Source organism: Bos grunniens, chromosome 8, assembly GCF_055505025.1.
Source record: "Bos grunniens cultivar Pamir isolate PY7600 chromosome 8, Bosgru_T2T1.0, whole genome shotgun sequence".
Lineage (NCBI taxonomy): Eukaryota > Metazoa > Chordata > Mammalia > Artiodactyla > Bovidae > Bos > Bos grunniens.
This window is the reverse complement of record NC_141172.1, coordinates 25,100,083-25,120,690: the sequence shown is the minus strand read 5'-3', so window position 1 is coordinate 25,120,690 and position 20,608 is coordinate 25,100,083.

Genomic DNA, 20,608 nt, shown 5'->3' with positions numbered 1-20,608 from the left:
TTCTGTTTATTAATATACCAACAGTTCTTCTAGTTAAGAGGCTAGATTTATTAAAATTCAAGTTGTCCAAAATATAATCTGTCTTAAAATTACCTCGTATACCCCCAGATTAATAGCTTCAGCTCAGTTCAGTCACTCAGTGGTCTCCAACTCTCTGCGACCCCATGAATTACAGCACGCCAGGCCTCCCTGTCCATCACCAACTCCCGGAGTTCACTCAGACTCACATCCATCAAGTTGGTGATGCCATCCAGCCATCTCATCCTCTGTCGTCCCCTTCTCCTCCTGCCCCCAATCCCTCCCAGCATCAGGGTCTTTTCCAATGAGTCAGATGGCCAAAGTATTGGAGTTTCATCTTCAGGATTAGTCCTTCCAATGAACACCCAGGACTGATCTCCTTTAGAATGGACGGGTTGGATCTCCTTGCAGTCCAAGGGACTCTCATGAGTCTTCTAGAGCACCACTGTTCAAAAACATCAATTCTTTGGCACTCAGCTTTCTTCACAGTCCAACTCTCACATCCATACATGACTACTGGAAAAACCATAGCCTTGACTAGATGAACTTTTTTTGGCAAAGTAGTCTCTGCTTTTTAATATGCTATCTAGGTTGGTCATAACTTTCCTTCCTAGGAGTAAGTGTCTTTTAATTGCATGGCTGCAGTCACCATCTGCAGTGATTTTAGAGCCCCGCAAAAGTAAAGTCTGACACTGTGTCCACTATTTCTTCATCTATTTGCCATGAAGTGATAGAAATGGATGCCATGATCTTAGTTTTCCGAATGTTGAGCTTTAAGCCAACTTTTTCACTCTCCTCTTTCACTTTCATTAAGAGGCTTTTTAGTTCCTCTTCACTTTCTGCCATAAGGGTGGTGTCATCTGCATTTCTGAGATTAATGATATTTCTCCCAGTAATCTTGATTCCAGCTTGTGCTTCTTCCAGCCCAGCATTTCTCATGATGTACTCTGCATATAAGTTAAATAAGCAGGATGACAATATACAGCCTTGACGTACTCCTTTTCCTATTTGGAACCAGTCTGTTGTTCCATGTCCAGTTCTAACTGTTGCTTCCTGACTGGCATATAGGTTTCTCAAGAGGCAGATCAGGTGGTCTGGTATTCCCATCTCTTTCAGAATTTTCCACAGATTATTGTGATCCACACAGTCAAAGGCTTTGGCTAGAGATAGCTTTAATTGTCGTACCTTGTGGGGAGGGGGGGTGCAGGGGGGAGGAGAGGGTGTGGGCTCTATTGCCATCTAGAGGTAGAGGCCAGAGATGCTGCTAAACATCCTGTGATGCATGACAGAACCCTCCATAATTAAAATTATTGAACTGAAATATCAATAGCACCAAGACTGAGAAACCTGATTTAGTCTGACCAAAGCAAATAAAAATCAGAGAAGAAACAAATGATCAAAGTCAGAACTGAAAAAGGAGACATCACTACCAACCTTATAGAAATTAAGAGGATTACAAAGGTATACTATGAAAAAACTTTATGCTAACAAATAAGACAATTTTGATTAAATTAAGAAGGTTCATACAAAGACACAAATGAATGAAACTGACTTAAGAAGAAACTAAAATCTAAATAGACTCATAACAAAAAAAGAATTGGATTCAGATCAGATCAGTGGCTCAGTCATGTCCGACTCTTTGCGACCCCATGAATTGCAGCATGCCAGGCCTCCCTGTCCATCACCAACTCCCAGAGTTCACTCAGACTCATGTCCATCGAGTCAGTGATGCCATCCAACCATCTCATCCTCTGTCGTCCCCTTCTCCTCCTGCCCCCAATCCCTCCCAGCATCAGTCTTTTCCAATGAGTCAACTCTTCGCATGAGGTAGCCAAAGTACTGGAGTTTCAGCTTTAGCATCATTTCTTCCAAAGAACACCCAGGACTGATCTCCTTTAGAATGGACGGGTTGGATCTCTTTGCAGTCCAAGGGACTCTCAAGAGTCTTCTCCAACACCACAGTTCAAAAGCATCAATTCTTCGGTGCTCAGCCTTCTTCACATTCCAACTCTCACATCCATACATGACCACAGGAAAAACCATAGCCTTGACTAGATGAACCTTTGTTGGCAAAGTAATGTCTCTGCTTTTGAATATGCTATCTAGGTTGGACATAACTTTCTTTCCAAGGAGTAAGCGTCTTTTAATATCATGGCTTCAGTCACCATCTGCAGTGATTTTGGAGCCCAGAAATATAAAGTCTGACACTGTTTCCACTGTTTCCCCATCTATTTCCCATGAAGTGATGGGACCGGATGCCATGATCTTCGTTTTCTGAATGTTGAGCTTTAAGCCAACCTTTTCACTCTCCACTTTCACTTTCATCAAGAGGCTTCTGAGTTCCTCTTCACTTTCTGCCATAAGGGTGGTGTCATCTGCATATCTGAGGTTACTGATATTTCTCCCGGCAATCTTGATTCCAGCTTGTGTTTCTTCCAGCCTAGCATTTCTCATGATGTACTCTGCATGTAAGTTAAATAAACAGGGTGACAATATACAGCCTTGATGAACTCCTTTTCCTATTTGGAACCAGTCTGTTGTTCCATGTCCAGTTCTAACTGTTGCTTCCTGACCTGCATACAAATTTCTCAAGAGGCAGATCAGGTGGTCTGGTATTCCCATCTCTTTCAGAATTTTCCACAGTTTACTGTGATCCACACAGTCAAAGGCTTTGGCATAGTCAATAAAGCAGAAATAAATGCTTTTCTGGAACTCTCTTGCTTTTTCCATGATCCAGCGGATGTTGGCAATTTGATCTCAGGTTCCTCTGCCTTTTCTAAAACCAGCTTGAACATCAGGAAGTTCACGGTTCACATATTGCTAATTGAAAATATTCTCTCAAAGAAAAGTCTACACCCAGGTGTCTTTACTGGTAAATTGTATAAAACATTCAATGGAAAAATAATATTGATTTTTCAAAAAGTCTTCCAAAAGTCTTCCACTTTTCAACTACTTTCATAAAACTAATATTGCTCTAATACCAAAGCCAAAGACATCACCAAAAAACTATAGATCAATATTCTTTATGAGTTTAGATATAAAAATTCTCAACAAAATATTAGCAAAATAAATTCATCTATATATAAAAATTATTCTCCATGACCAAGTGGGATTTCTCCCAGAAATACAGAGTTGGTTAATTTTCTCAAAATTGATGCAATATCACATTAATAGGATGATATGAGTAAAGGACAAAACCTCTATGATCATCTCTATAGATGCACAAAACAAATTTGGTAAAATCTAATGCCTATTCATGATAAAAACTTTTGATAAACTAGAAATGGAAAATAATTTTCTCCACTTGATAATAGAGAAGGAAATGGCAATCCACTCCAGTAGTCTTGCTTGGAGAATACCATGGACAGAGGAGGCTGGTAGGCTACAGTCCATGGGATTGAAAGAGTCGGACATGACTTAGTGACTAAACCTCCACCACCACCACCACTTGATAAAGGGATACTGTGAAAAATATATAGCTAGAATCATACTTACTGGCATTTGAGTCGGTATTGGCCTGATTATCTAACTGGCTGTCTCTCTTTGCTAAAACTTCTCTGTCATTCCGAGTCTCTTTATTTATAAACTGAAGAGTCAAGGCTATTGTATTTCCAGGACCTTTTCCACTTCTAACATTGTAGATATCTGGATGCTTTCAACTAAATTGTGATTTCATGGGCCAGCCTTCAGAGAAGGCTGTTACTCTCTGCTTTAGAGAGTAAGTGATCACTAGGATGGGAGAACCTCTTGAAGATCAGTCAGGGCTAGGTTACTCTCTTTGCCATGTGAATTAGAACACTGACATTAAGTCACTTGTTCAAGTCAAACCAGTTATTTAAGTAAACCAGTTGGGACTACAATCCATTCACCTGGTCCTAAAGTCAGAGTCCTTGCTCAAGGGAGAGCCAGTGTCATTTATTTTATTTTATTTATTTTACTAAAAGTTGGGGGAACAGAACTTGGAGGAAGAGTAGATAAGAAAGGACTATTAAGTGCCTGTGTGTGTGGGTTATATCTCCTTGCAAAAAGATGCAAGGCTGGGTCTGAGCCTGGATCTGAGGATGGTGTGAAGGGTGTTGCTTACATGCGTAGTATACTCATTGCACAACTGTAAGCACATACTTCCCTTTTCTAACCACTGTTTCCCCACTAGTCTTCTTGTCACTGAGTAAAATCACCACAAGCATCAGCTTTCAGGAAAACCCCTATTTGTTATTCAACAGATATTGTATTCCTACAAAAGCCAAACAAAAAAAGTAATCACATAAAAGTCAAAGTCTAGTGAACTGTAAATTCATGGCCTGATTTCACGGGTCCCACCCTGCTTTGTTTCTGGCTGTGATCACGTGGGTCCAGGTTCATTTCTTTCTCCTCTTTCATCATTTACTGCTTTCTTACTGCTTCTTACCTCTAAGCTAGATCCCAGGGCATGAATTAGGGTATCAACTGTCTGTCTCATTGTGGTTGGAAGCATAATATTATAGGGAAGTTCCTTGAATCTAGAGAATTTGGAAAGTTGACTATTGGGGCAATAGGATGCCTAATACTCAGGACTAACTATAAGAATAGATGCCATTTATTAAGGACTGTGTACACACTCAGCATGTGAAGGTCTCTATATGCATTCATGTGTTTACATCCATCTCAAAACACTTTTATGGGACAGGCACTCTTATCTCCATTTCCTAGTGAAGCAGTGAAGCTCAGAGGAGTTGGAGTGTTCAGGGTCATATGAAATAAAGTGGCGAGGCCCCCAAATCTGGCTGTCTCCAGAGCTGAGCTGTAAATATCACCATTGCACCACTCTGCCTCTAGATCCCCCTCATCTGGATCCAGCTTTATCCACTGTTCACATCCCTCCACATAGCACTGTCAATAGACCATCCATCCTCACAAGGGAAGGAACTCAGGGCACCTAATTCTCACCTAATATTCGACGGACTTTTTGGTGCTTAAATTCAGTTATTTGTCCTGGAACTTCTATATAAACAAGTCAAACCACATGACTGACTTTCAAATTGAAAAAATAGAACAAAACAAGAAGAGGTATTGTGTCCCTTTGCCCCTTGAGCACCTTCCCTGTCCCAAACAGTTGTCCCCTTCCTGAACAATCTCTATGTGACAGGGTTTTACATCTTCTTTGAACATGCCCCGGGTTACTGCTCCTCCCTTTTCAGATGTGGTGTGGCACCCACAGCACTAGAAGGAGCAATGACATCACCTTCCTCTTTCAAGTTTCTGTACTTCTTTTAATACTGCCTAAGCCTTGCTGAATTTTTAGTGGTCACATTATTTTGGTGGTTAATTAACCTGGGAAATCTCTTTCCATCTCTACCTGGTTCAAATAAAATATATTTAGAAATCACAGCAGAGTATGTACTTCAGGCTTCAAGAAATAGTTCTTCAGTGACATTATGTATTCACCTCATCTAATTCCAGATTAATTGATTGCCATGATGTCTACTTCCACTTAGACTTGCTGATGATTTTATTCCTTGATCGCATAATCCAAATTTGGCCAAGGAGTTTTGTCTGTCTTTTTTAAAAAATGCCCTTTCCCTTAGAGGAACAGAACACAAACCGCCCCTTCTTATGAAGAGCCTGGCTGAGCCATGTGACTGAGCTGATGGGCACATCTTCTATGCTCATTCCTCTCCTGACCAACGGCCAAGATGCATATTTGATGACAGAAGATGCTGAGGAACTCTGCCCACTCCCAGTTTAGCCTTGATCTTGTTGGAGCAGCAAAAATGTCTCTGTGTCTATGGCTAAAATTTCCTAGTCAGGCTCTCTCCACCCCTGGCCTGCATTTTCCATCATCTGTTTATTTGTAGTGGGAAGAGATCATCTTCCAAAGTGGGCCAGAAGCAGAGAGATTCAACTCTACCCCCTGTTGAGGCATAATAATCCTCTAAATCTGCCCGGGGACTCAGATTAGTTCTGGATGCTTTTCTGTCACTTGGGTGGAGGGCTTGTCCCCAACATTAATATTGATGGAGATATAAATTGTTGCTGCCTATTCAGTTTTTCACTGGTACTTAAAATTGAGCTTTAAAGCTCTACGAAGATTAAAAAAAAAAAGCAAAATGCTTGCCAACTTCTATAGTTCTTGTAACACTCAAGCAGTAGGGTCCTCCCTGATGTCCTTAAATCGTAGGAACATTTCCCCAGCCTGGCCCCCTGTCCTGTAACTCTACCTGAAAGCAGCTTAATCTGTGTTTGAGGTTGTTGCCTTCTTCCTCTGGCCCAATGCAGAAGGTGATTCAGTGGGATGAAATCCGAGCTGGGCCTGGCATGCCTGATTTTTAAAACATGTCTAAAGTGTGTATTTAGTTGTCACAGAGAGATCTGACAGTTTATGGGAAAGGACCAGAAGTGGGCATTCCTAGCACACACCCACTTAGAGCGTGCTGTGATTTGAGCATCCCCTCTCCCCAGAGCCAAACACACCTCTATAATAACAATAATAATAACCCTCACTTACAAAGCACCAGAATAAGCCCCAACCATGGTTTGCTTTTGGGGATACCTTACAAGGACATGGATGGATGCAGGTAGGAACAAGTAACCATAATCAAGTTAGCTCATCAAAAGTTATATTTTGCCTTTTTGAATTAAAGTAGTACAGGGAATGTTTGATTTGAGTCACTGTCAGAGGTTCTGGAACTGACTGAATTTCTCAGCTCTGGGATTTCTCATTTGTTGGGCTGCATCTAGGCTTGGCTTCTGAAATGCTTCCTCCTGCCATTATCGAACTTAACAAGCATCCTCTAAACACAGGGCATTGCACTTTATTGTCTTATTCAGTCTGCGAGGTAAGGTAGGCATTGTTAGCCTCTTTTAAAGATGGGAAAAATGGAACTCACAGAGGATAAGAATCTACTCCAAGGCCACACAGCTTGTGAGCAGGAGAGTTGATGAAGTGGTAGAGAAGCCAGCAGAGCCGAAGGTCTCCATCTCTAAAGCTCTTGCTCTTAACCACTGTGTCCTAATGCCTCCATAGGACCTTCTCAGGCCTGTGCCCTACCCCTGCCCACCCCTCTCCTATCCAGATAAAGTGTTAGGATTATCCCCAGTCACCTAATGCTGCCTCCAGGGACATGAATTGTCAAGCCTAAGAAAAAAGTCCTACCATTTTCTTTGAGAAAAGAGAGGACCCCAGCCCCCTATCTGACCTCAGCTGTTTAGAAAAACCCGACATAAGCCCATCTGAACCCCAGAACTATGAGAAGGAAAATGAAATTGTTCTTTTAAACCAAAAAGTGTTAGGAAATTTGTTATGCAGAAAAAGACAACCAGAATACTACAGTAATGAATTAGTCCATCTTCTCCCTAATTCACTCAATATCCATAGTACCTAAAGGTCTATTGCAGAGATATCTCCAACTTCATATATATATATAAATCCCTAAATGTTCCAAACCCACAGAGGACCCCTGACCATTCAATTAAATTTTGTTTTCATGGGTTCAAAGGCCAGTGATTAGAGCTTCTGGAAATTTCTTATCAGCCTTTTCCTCCTGTGTTGCCACATAATGCAACTTAACAGGCCTAGCTGGAGAGGAGGAGGGGAGAGAGGATTGTTACAGCTCAATTACTGTTGGAGTAGTTCATCTCATGACATTTATACTTCTGACATGTCCAAAGTGACTTTGAATTTGACTTTCAAGATGACCTACCATGACTGTTAAAGAATACTTCACATCCTGTAGGAAGGCAGGGTGTAAATTCTCCAAATGACCAGATGGGTCACTAGTAGACAAAAATAAGAATGGAAAATCATATTTTACAAATGCTTCCTATGTGTTCAGGAACTTCCTACGTGCTAGGGACTGTCCATGAATTATCTCATTTGATCCACATTCAAACACCCAAGGGAGTTACACTTCTCCCCATTTTGTAGATGGTAAAACTGACTCAGAGAAGTTGTAATTTAAAGATAGTTGGAAGAGCCAGGACTTGAACCTCAGTCTGATACCAGCTTTTGTTCTCTTTTTATTCATATGCATCAAATACCCAGAGCCAACCATTATGACTTCACTGGAGATGTCAAAGCCATGTGATGGGATCTTTGCTGCTTCTCTCCATCCTTCCCTAAGGCAGGGGCCATTCTTGGACTTGTCTCCAGGTTCAGTTCAGTCGCTCAGTCATGTCCGACTTTTTGCGACCCCATTGCCTGCAGCATGCCAGGCCTCCCTGTCCATCACCAACTCCTGGAGCTTACTCAAACTCATGTCCATTGAGTCGGAGATACCATCCAACCATCTCATCCTCTGTCATTCCCTTCTCCTCCTGCCTTCAATCTTTCCCAGCATCAGGGTCTTTTCCAGTGAGTCAGTTCTTTGCATCAGGTGGCCAAAGTATTGGAGTTTCAGCTTCAACATTGGTCCTTCCAATGAATATTCAGGACTGATTTCCTTTAGGATGGACTGGTTGGATCTCCTTGCTGTTCAAGGGACTCTCCAACACCATAGTTCAAAAGCATCAGTTCTTCGGTGCTCAGCTTTCTTTATAGTCCAACTCTCACATCCATACATGACTACTGGAAAAACCATAGCCTTGACTAGACAAACCTTTGTTGGCAAAGTAATGTCTCTGCTTTTTAACATGCTGTCTAGGTTGGTCATAACTTTTCTTCCAAAGAGTAAGCGTCTTTTAATTTCATGGCTGCAATCACTATCTGCAGTGATTTTGGAGCCCAAGAAAGTAAAGTCTGCCACTGTTTCCACTGTTTCTCTATCTATTTGCCATGAAGTGATGGGACCAGATGCATGATCTTAGTTTTCTGAATGTTGAACTGTAAGCCAACTTTTTTACTCTCCTCTTTTACTTTCATCAAGAGGCTCTTTAGTTCTTCTTCACTTTCTGACATAAGGGTGGTGTTATCTGCATATCTGAGGTTATTGATATTTCTCCCAGAAATTTTGATTCCAGCTTGTGCTTCATCCAGCCCAGTGTTTCTCATGATATACTCTGCATAAAAGTTAAATAAGCATGGTGACAATATACAGCCTTGATGTGCTCCTTTTCCTATTTGGAACCAGTCTGTTGTTCCACGTCCAGTTCTAACTATTGCTTCCTGACTGGCATAAAGATTTCTCAAGACGAATAATCAATAAAGCAAAAATAGATGTTTTTCTGGAACTCTCTTGCTTTTTCCATGATCCAGCGGATGTTGGCATTTGATCTCTGGTTCCTCTGCCTTTTCTAAAACCAGCTTGAACATCTGGAAGTTCACGGTTCACATATTGTTGAAGCCTGGCTTGGAGAATTTTGAGCATTACTTTGCTAGCATGTGAGATGAGTGCAATTGTGCGGTAGTTTGAGCATTCTTTGGCATTGCTTTACTTTGGGATTGGAATGAAAACTGACCTTTTCCAGTCCTGTGTCCACTGCTGAGTTTTCCAAATTTGCTGGCATATTGAGTGCAGCACTTTCACAGCATCATCTTTTAGGATTTGAAATAGCCCAACTGGAATTCCATCACCTCCACTAGCTTTGTTCGTAGTAATGCTTCCTAAGGCCCACTTGACTTTGGATTCCAGGATGTCTGCCTCTAGGTGAGTGATCACACCATCATGATTATCTGGGTCATGAAGATCTTTTTTGTACAGTTCTTCTGTATATTCTTGCCACCTCCTCTTAATATCTTCTGCTTCTATTAGGTCCCTACCATTTCTGTCCTTTATTGATCCCATCTTTGCATGAAATGTTCCCTTGGTATCTCTAATTTTCTTGAAGAGATCTCTAGTCTTTTCCGTTATATTCCCATTTTATTGTTTCCCATTCTATTCTATCGTCTCCAGGAGCACATGGCTATCATTGAACCAAATATGTGGTGCATGGGTAAGAGCTTGTGCTATGCTCTATTCTCTTCTGTATCCAAATCCAGGATGCTGCATGCCTGCCCTGGGGGGACATGGATATCTGCTAGTGTTCCTGCTCCCTCAGGTGGACATCAGTTCCAGTTACGAGCTCGTGGGCCATCATCATGTTTCTAATGGTTTGGTTACTCAGAGCAGAATCCTAGATGACTGTGGCTCTTCATATACAGAGAAAATAGAGGCCTTTGTACATGAACATTCTGGTGCCACATTTTGGTGCCATTCTTTATGGTGCCACTAATCTCTACCCCCTCCCACCCCAGCCACACACTCATCATAGCAGAAAGCTTCCCGTCACAGCTTAGATGCACAGCCATATAGCTCTCATTAGCTATTACTCCATAAATAAACTAGAATTTCTCACAAACTTCCTCACTCCTTTTCCTCTGATGGTGACATGCCCTTCTTTTACTACTTCAAGCTAACTCAGTCATTTAAAGTTTTAAATGTGGTTAATTCTGAATTTGGTGTTTTCAATGCAATCCAAATTCCTGACGACTTTTTTGGCCTGGAGGAAATGTTCTTGTCCATGTGTTGTCTTTTGTTCTTTACTGACCGTGGCTCTGCTGCCCCATGCTTCCAGGCTGTGGCCATGGCCTCTGTGCTTTCTGTACCCTCTGCTGAAGCATCTGTGGCTGGAGTGGTTTTTGGATCTTCTGGCCCCCGCATATCCTTGCCACCTAGTTCTGCTTTGGCTCAGTAACATGGCCTACCTGAGACTCCACCTCATCAAGCTCCTCTGGGTTGTCCCCTCTCCCCGAACTTCCCAGGGCTCCAGCTGGCACAGGGACTCCCTTTTATCATGGAACATGGTGGTAATCATTACTGTTGCTCACCAATAATCTCTGATTTACACTCATTGAGCCCCTGATATGTGGCTGGGGCCTTGTGATTCATTTGAAGGATAAACAAGAATGAGGTGGGTCAAGATAAACATCTGATTGTCTGGGCAAGACCCTCCTGAATCCTATTTGCCTGCCAGGGCAATTCACTTTGTTCAAGATGGCCATTGCATCATCATTCTTGGGTCTCTGAGTGTTGAAATGGACTGACCTCTCTGCCAACTGGTGATGGTCATGTAATGTGTGCAAAAAAAAAAAATTAAGTTTCTAAGATTTCAGGGCTGTTTGTTATGGGACTTTCCCTCACAACCCACAGGAGTCCAGGACTACTTCTCGGGTCGGGGGAGGGGAGCGATTCCACGTCCCCGCCCCAACGCCAGCCTCCCCTGCCATTGTTGCTGTTGTGTTTTCTCCACTCCGTCTCTCCATGGTGACTGAGGGGCTTCAGTTCCTTAAGCCGATCTGGGTATTTCCATCCTGTCTCCATGCCCCTGCTGGTTTTGACCTTGAGAAGTGAGGCAAGAGCAGGTCCTCTGGCCAATTTTAGGCTCTCTTCTGTAATCCTAAAATTTCCTCTCAGTGAAGGAAAGACCTTTACCTCCTTCCTGTGTGAGGGAAATACTTACTTTGATTCATATCCCGCCTCCTTTCTATGGCCTCCTCCTGCCATCCTATGACTGGTTTATAGGCCTATGTTCTCATCTTCCAGGTTTGCTCCACATTGTCCAGCCCAGGTTTTTCCCTTTCTTTTTAAAAAATTTATTTTATTGAGGTATAATTAACTTACAGTGTTGTGTTAATTTCTGCTGTACTACAAAGAGATTCAGTTACATATACATTCTTCTTCATATTCTTTTCCTTTATGGTTTATCACGGGATAGTGAATATAGTCCCCTGTGCTATACAATCAGTTCAGTTCAGTTGCTCAGTCGTGTCTGACTCTTGTGACCCCATGGACTGTAGCATGCCAGGCTTGCCTGTCCTTCACCAACTCCCAGAGTTTACTCAAACTCATGTCCATCGAGTCAGTGATACCATCCAACCATCTCATCCTCTGTCACCCCTTCTCCTCCCACCTTCAATCTTTCTCAGCATCAGGGTCTTTTCCAATGAATCAGTTCTTCGCATCAGGTGGCCAAAGTATTGGAGTTTCAGCTTCAGCATCAGTCCTTCCAATGAATATTCAGGACTGATTTCCTTTAGGATGGACTGGTTTACAATAGGACCTTGTTGTTTAACCATTTTATATACACAAGCTTACACTGAACTGAACTGAACTGAAGCTTACATTTCCTAACCCCAGCCTCCCACTCCATCCCTCCTCCTTAGCAACCACCAGGTCTATTCTCTATGTCTGTAAATCTATTTCTGTTTTATAAATAAGTTCATTTGTATCCGTTTTTAGATCTCAGATATAAATGATATCATACGATATTTGTCTTTCTCTGTCTGACTTACTTCACTTAGTATGTAATCTCTAGATCCATCCATATTGTTGCAAATGGCATTATTTCATTCTTTCTTTATGACTGTAGTATTCCATGATCTATATAGACCCCATCTTCTTTATCCATTCATCTGTTGATGGATATTTAGGTTGTCTCCAAGCCTTGGCTATTGTAAATAGTCCAAGCTTTTCTCTTTACCCAGCTCTTACAATCAAAAACACCTGAATCTTCAGATCTGCCTTTACCCTGGACTTGAGAAGCTATATTTTGAAACTGAAAGGTGAGTTTTCCCACTGATGGCAGTGAGTAAGAAAGCCATCTCTCCTACCTGGCAGGTAGAGGAAGAGGAATAGAAAAGACATTAAAAAGATAAACCATCATTCAGCACTGCAACCTCACACATCTACATCTGCACACCCATACCCAGCTCTGCTCCTTCCCTGCCATCAGAGCTCTGGTCCCAGTCCAGCCTTGTCTCTCATTCTCTTCCCGTATCTGCAATTTCTCCCTCTTCACTCGTTCTGTGCCCTCATCATTACGTCACCTTTACATTTTTCCGGTGAAATTAATTAAGCAAGGAGGCTGTAAGACTGAGGGGCTTCTCTTGTCTCAGCAGCCTATGTAAGCAAATTAAAACCCAAGCCTAAAACACCTCAAGGTTTAGAAAATGAAACCGAAGGACAGCCAATCATGAATAGTCAACAAGCCTTTCCTGCATAAGGTGGCTGTTTAAGTTAGAGCTGATCAAATGATTTCCTTGTTTGGCTTCTGTCATCCTGTCTATAAAAGTCTTGACCTGACTGTTGCCAGTGGAGTGCTCATAACCACCCTAGTTTGCAGTTGCCCAGTTTGGGGCTGTTCAGTTCCTCCCACTTCTCTGGCCATTTCTCTACCTCCCTAGTGAGTTCAAAAAGACTTTGTCCATATAAACTCTTACATTTTTGAATATACCTTAGCTGCTCTTTCAACATCCTCTTCAAAAACCTACAAACAAAAAGTCAACAAAATGGCCTCCCAAGCACGTGTCCATGTCTCTCACCGTATCCTCCACAGGTTTCTTGAAAGAGGAGCACGCTCGCCATGTACTCCTCACTCCCATCCTCTTCCATCTTGGCTCCCGAGTCCAGTGGGCACATGTCAGCCTCATCTCCCTGGACCTCTCAGCAGGATTTGCCCTCCTTGACCACTGGCCTTTCAAAACTCCTCCCCCGACCCAGGCTTTCCTGGGTTTCCTCCCACTTCTCTGGCCATTTCTCCGCCTCTCTAGTGAGTTCCTCCACCTCTGTATACGCTTTTGAGGTTGCTGTTGCCTGGGTTCTGCCTGAGGCTCTCTTTTCTGTTTACATCCTCCCCCAAGCACTTAGAGACCACCAGATGTACCCTACACATCTGTCTTCCAACCCTTTGAGTCTCTTTGCTCCTAGACACATGCCTCCTTAGCCTACTGATGGAAGACAGGGTGAAGGGACGGTGCCCCTCTCTGGGCAGTCAGTGCTGGTAGGGTTTGCTGGCAGGGGTGTACTCTGTGCTCTGAGAGGCCTGTCTTTGTCATCAGCACACCTGTGATCCTGCTGCTTCCATATCCCACTGTTTCTTATGGGGATAAATGTGATCTCTTTCATTATCCACTCCCTTGTGGTAACAACTCTGCTGTTTCCAAGATCTTTAGTGCTCTCCTATCCAACAAGCTGAAGATTTTTTGCTCTCTGAGGTCTCAGCATTCCTTTCAGAGAGAATTGCACGATTTGCCTGGGATGGGGGGTGTCAGTGGTGGGGAAAGAAGGCTGCCTCATTTAGGCCTTATCACAGGAGCACAGCACTGACCACATTTGGGTGTTGGTGGCCTCTGTGTAGGGCAACTCCTCCTAACATCACTGGTCCTGTCTAGCCTTACAAGCTTTGCACCAGCAGTTCCTTCTGCCAGGAACATTCTTTGTTTCCCTCTCTCTACTTTCTTCAGGCCTCTGCTCAAGGCTCACCTGTCTGACTGTCCTGTGTTACCTAGCACCTCTCAATCCTCTTCATCTCCTTCATCTGACGCATTTTAATCTATTTGTCTATTGTCCTCTTTTCTCTACTGGAATGGGCTTCCCCCGATGGTTCAGCAAGTGAAGAATCCACCTGCAATGCAGGAGACACAGGAATGCAGGTTTGATCCCTGGGTCAGGAGGATCCCCTGGAGGAGGAAAATGGCAACCCACTCCAGTATTCTTGCCTGGGAAATCCCATGGACAGAGGAGCCTGGCCAGCTATATAGTCCATGGGGTTGCAAAGAGTTGGACACAACTGAGCAACTAAGCACAAGTCCTCTATTAGAATATACCCTCCATCACTACAGGAGTTTTACAACTTTGTTCAATGCTAAATCCTGTCCCTGGCAGTGCCTAGCATGCTCAGTACATGTGTTTAATAGATAAATGGATGAATGAGTGAATCATGATATCTCTTCCCATGGGAATAAGTGATTTAGGGCTGTAGATTTTAAACAGCTCTGGATAAACCAAGTCAGAAACCTGGGATTCACACTTGACTGTTTCTTCTCCCCAGTCTTCAGTATCATTTGATTAGTTCTGCCCATTGGATGCCCTTGAACTTAGCCCCACCTCTCTGCCCTCATTCCCAGTCCAGATGCACAGCATCTTTCACCAAGTTACAGCCAAGGCCTCATGCCTGTTTCCTCTGACTTTAGTTCTTCACCCTCCCAATCAGCCTTCGCACTTAGCCACTGGATGCTGCTGACACCCAAAGCAGTGGATGGCACTCCCTGGATTAAAGGACTTCAAAGACTTCTCATTTCCTCCAGGGGAAACCCAACCTCTTTTGCACATACAACACTTGAGATCTGGCTCCCTCGGCACTGAGCAGCCCTGTCTGTCATGGCTTTTCCCTGGACTCGGTGCTCCACATCCATCCAAGCACCCCCGCCTCCGCCCTCCACCCGCATCTGTTTCAGCAACCAGAGCATTCCAGACAGAGGGGGAATCATGGAGTAGGAGGAGCCCTCCTGACTGGAGAGTCTTCACAGACACCAAAACAAACTCACAAACAAGACCTGAGGCTTCTGCTTCTTCAGTCCATCCCCCTTCTATATTCAAGGAGGGCTCTGTGCTTCTCTCTGCCACTGAGACGTTTATAACACTGCATTTTAATTGTCTGCTTGTTATTCTTTCTCGCCCATCAGCTGGTGAGCTCCAGTGCACGTTTTAATGTGTGGTTTGTACACTCAGTCTCAGAGGGAGGCTTGAACATGGGAGCCACAGAGGAAATGATGGTTGAAAAGATGATGAATGAATACAACTTTAACAAACACATTAATTTCATTTGTGTAAGCTGGATGGAAAATATAATTTTTAAAAATACAGGAAAAAACCAAGTTACATAAAAATAACTTCTCTTTCTAGGTAACAGTTTCATATTTTACATGCTGCTGCTCCAGAGTATGTGTTGTTATTGCAGGCATTGTTCTGCATGTGCGTCCGTACCTGCCCTTAAGAGTGAATGTTTCTAGTACAGAATGCAGGAAAACATAACTCGCCATCCTGAAAGAAATCATCAGCTTGATGAACAGGCATTTAATTTGGGGGCTTTGAAGACTGAAGTGTGTTTAGTGTATTCCTGCTGCAGGTGTGGGGCCAGTGGGGCAGAACTTTCTCTGGGGCACGTCCCCAGCATCCCTCCTTCCTACCCTGAGGTGGACGGCACTTAGAAACGGAAGTGGTTATACAATCTCCAAGGTCTACTTAATCTTCGGCCTAGTTATTGAATTTGCCAAAAAGGAGGCCAATTAGTTCCAGGTGTGAGGCTGGAGTCTCAGATGTGGAACTTCCCCAATGGGAAGTTGGCTCACACCTGCCTGCAAATGGCTCCAGCATCATTACCAAGCTTCTCTCTTGCCTTTGGGCTGGGAAGCGAATTCCGTTCACTTGTTTTATTTCAAAGTCAGTGTCCCATATGTTCTTGAGAGTCAAGTATGCATTTGGTAATTTTTTTCTTCATAATGTGAGAATTTGGTGCTATTTGGGTCATACAATTTAAGGCAAGAAATGACCCGCTGAAAGATTAGATCTTGAAGTATACTTTTATTGAAAAAAAAAAAAAAGCATTTCCCTCTCACTAGTTGAAAAAGAAATCTGTGTTGATGAAGCCGTTCTTTCCCCTCACTCATGCAATGACCCTTTTTGCCCAAGTGGGTGATTTGTCCCCAGAGAAAATGATGTAACAGTTTTTTTATCCATAAAGGAGCATAAAGTAAAAACTGGGATAAATCTCATATGCTCTAAAACCCATTTCTTAATGCTTTCCAGTATAGAACACTCTTCTTATGTACCCTTGCAATGTCCCCAATTACAGTATTCCTTTTTAGAACCCCTGGGAAAACCAGGTTTACTCTTAGTCTTACAGACTTATGGATCCATGTTTTCATTCTCAATCAAGAATCGTGGTGAATTCTCAGCAGCAGACGTAAATAGAGGGAATAAACATTGTTCATTCTTTAAAAAGCTCTCTGAAGTATCAAATGTAACATGAAATTCATGGCAGCAAGAAGGCAACCCCAGCACCCTAAATGCCTATGGCTTATTCTGTTCCCCTAACTCCTGCCAGGCCCTTGATCCCTGAGGTTTAAACAGAGGCCTGTGACCTCAGACTTGAACTTTGGGGAAATTGTCCCCACCCACATATAAAGAGAATCTATGAGCGGAACATGAGGATTTGATTAGGAAATGTGTTCAGGAGGTTGGATAGCTACATACCAAGAAATATACCCTTATTCTTGCATAGTGTATAAAACTAGTGAACGGTTTAGGGTTGGTTAAGAAATATTGCAATTCTATAGCATAGAATGTGGACTCCTCAAAAGAGAAACTAGTGTTATCTATAGCACTAGAGTCTAACTTAAAATTTAAATGTATTTAAGAGCAGAATCAGGTAAATGTGCATTTTATGTTTCATAAAGATCACAATTATAAACCAGGTAACAGTCTTTTATTTCTAAATGTCAAGATGAACTTCACAGACTATATCCTTGTTGGAACTCTGATAAAACTGGAATATTTTTGTAATACTAACAAGGAACAATGTAACTATGAAACCACATTCTTATATTCTGTCCAGAGTATTTATTCTGAGCAACCGATTTCCTAAAATTCCCTAAGATCCTTGTATGATGCATGCTTCTAATCAAGTAACTCCTAACTCTTATAATGGAGGATAACGTAAAACATGAAACAATATGGCAATGATTGTGAAAGAAAAGAGACCTGTTTAGACGTTAATTTTAAAAATACACCAAAAAACCTTAAAGGTAGCTGATAATATTGGTGACAGTTTGCTAAATACAACCCGAGCTCCTGCTTCAAGATTAAATTTATTTAGGAAGGTTTAGCATTTGGTCCTTTGTAAACTTTAGATGATGCTAGTCTGAAGTGATAAATAAAATTCTTTTGCCTAGAGGTTCCTGAGAGACCGGGGCCTGTAACATAGATTTGTCAGTGCAGCTCTGAACCCACAAGAAGTGCAGGGAAGAAAAGCGTGAGGAATAGTGGGGACACTGTTGCTACATAATAGTTCTTTCAAAAGCACTGGAAGTTTAACTATAAGTCATTGTAGTCTTCATACATAATTTAGCCACTAATTGTTTGGTAATTGATGTTCTTAAAATCAATAGTAAGATACATTTCAACAGTCTTCCCTCTGACAGTAAAGAAAGCCCTTCGTTTCAATTAGCAGGGGTTAGTGATTTTGGAAACTTGACCCTCTGGATAGGAATATCAAGGAAAAGAGTGAGACCTATGTTATGGAAGGTTGCCAGTGTTTATGTCACAGCTCCTTACATTGTGCATATCACACGCGTCACATTCTTTTGGAATGAGGTGGCGCATAGGCACAATTTAATAAAATGCTTGGGCGTAATTGAGCAAAGACTTGTTTCAAATATGGTTTGCAGAAAATCCTCCTCTCTGATAATATTTCTAGATTTCTACTTATTTATAAGCTTTGTTTACTTGTAAGGTTTTTTTTTTTTTTTTTGCATCCTTTCCTATTTTAGCTGAATTAAAAACAACAACATTACTTCTTTGGGAAACGCAATATGCTCCACTGAGTCCCTGCAGGAATACAGAAAATGTCCTTACTAGTGGGGCAGGGAGATGTGTCAGCTGGGGCTTTGGATACTCATGTTTTTAAGCAGACGTTCTCTTCATTTTAAGTGGCCCTATGATTAATGTACCAATAGAAAGTAAAGGTGTTTTCAAAATTGTATATACATTCAATGAGTCATCCTGTATGCATCGTGGACATGTACCTTTAAGTCTCAGGAAAGACCTGGAAATTCTTGATTTCATCTGCAATATGAACACTTGTTAGTCCTGAAAGGTCTTCTCAAGTTCAGATCTTTAATTGCCTGCTTTTTCTACTTTCCTTGTTATTAACACATTTCCTTTCTTCCTTTTGCTGTGTTGTTTTTGCTTTTCTTTTATTCCTTCCACCTTCCCTCTAAAGGAGAGTCTTGCTGGCTGTGTATCCCAGGAGCCATAAATCCTCTCGTTGGCCTGCTCAAATATCCTGCTCACTCCCCTCTTCAATATTTCAGACCCTTCCCCAGCATTCTCTTGGTCTGCGGAGCACTTGGCTTGTTGGAGAGGAAGGCAAGATGTGCTTCTTTTTCTTTTGTAGGTAAACTGAGAACAATCTTCCAGAAAATCACTCTTCCTCTCCACCTCTTCATTGTCATCTGTGAGCATCTCCTTTCCAAAAGCAAAAATAATAGCCCCTAACCTGGCAGTTACACTGCCTTCTAAGTTGAAATCACCAGAGTTTTTGAATTCAGTGTTAATATGGCAAAGCAATCCTTTTTTATCCTCCCAGTTTTATTGAGATGTAATTGACAGACAGCACTGTATGAAATTTAAGGGGTACAGCATAATGATTTGACTAACATATATCATGAAGTGATTTCCACAAGTTTAGTGAACATTCATCATCTCATATAGATACAAAATTAAAAAAAAGAAAATATTTTTCCCTTGTGATGAAAAGTCTTAGGATTTACTCTCTCAACAACATTCCTCTGTAACATTTTGCAGCAGTGTTCACTGTGGTTCTCATATGTTGTCCGTTACATTTCTAGCACTTTCTAAATGTATTCCAAACCTGTAGGCACATTAACAAGATTATGTTAGGTGCCTTTGAGAGAGTGAAGAAACATCACTCAGGAGTGTCAGATGGTAACTTTACTGACATCTGCTTCAAGAAACAGAGAGCTGTTTCTTTCTTCTGAGTATCCCTAGGCAAGAAAATATTCCCAAGAATTGGGGTGGGGCTAGAGTCAGAGGCATGCTGTTACTAGAGCTTTGGGGTCTCCTTATCCATGCTCAGGGCTGGGGGCAACAGGGCACTTGGTCTCACATTATGGTTTGCCTGTATTTAGCTATGTGTCCATTACAACAAGCTGGGGGTTCTCTGTTGGCCAACTTTTCTGATTCTGTGGTAGAATCCCAGGAAGTTATCAAGACACCAGGGAGAGAGGAACTTTCCCGTGGTCCAGTGGTGAAGACTCCAGTGCAGGGAGCACAGACCCTGGTCAGGAAACTGAGGTCCAGCGTGCCTCAGGGTGGTACCAAAACATTAAAAAATAAAAAAATAAAAAGGCCTTTCTAAAAAATATTACTAAAAGACACCAGGGAGGGAACTGTTCCTTGATTCATTTAAGCAGATGACTCTGTGGTCAGCCTCAGTGACGTGTGTGTGCCTTGAACGTGGAGTGGAAGAAGGGAGACGGCACCAGACTGTGTGGGCATGTGGACCTGGGTGACAGCCAGCATGGAGGAGTGAGTTGAGGATCAGATGTTCCCACCCTCCCCCGGTACCAAGACTTCCCTTATTGTGTTGGCAGAAGTTGCTGGAATTATGGGAGCCTGAGAAAGAAATTAAATTTTGTTAAATAAAGTTTTAAAAATATATATATATTTAGAATATCTTAGAAGTAGATAAGATATATACTTACTACATTCATGTATTTGGCATTTTGTTGTAGTTTAACAGTAGTGACTTTAATTTATAAAAGTAATAAATCCTTAACAACAAATAAATTTTATTAAATAAATTGAATACTTAATATCAAATAAATGTTATTACACTTCATTATAAAATAATAACAAAATAATTTTATTACAAAATAATTTTATTAAATAAATCAAATATTTATTAAAAGCAATAACTAATATAAAATAATAATAATAAAAAGAAACAAAGAAAAAAGCAACAAATCTTACCAAATACCATCCCTTAGAAAGAACCTATACTGACAGTCTGGACACATCCCTTTGGGTAATCAGAGGTATTTAAAAATGGGATCACACCGTATGTAATGGGGCTTCCTTGGTGGCGCAGACAGTAAAGAATCTGCCTGCCATGCAAG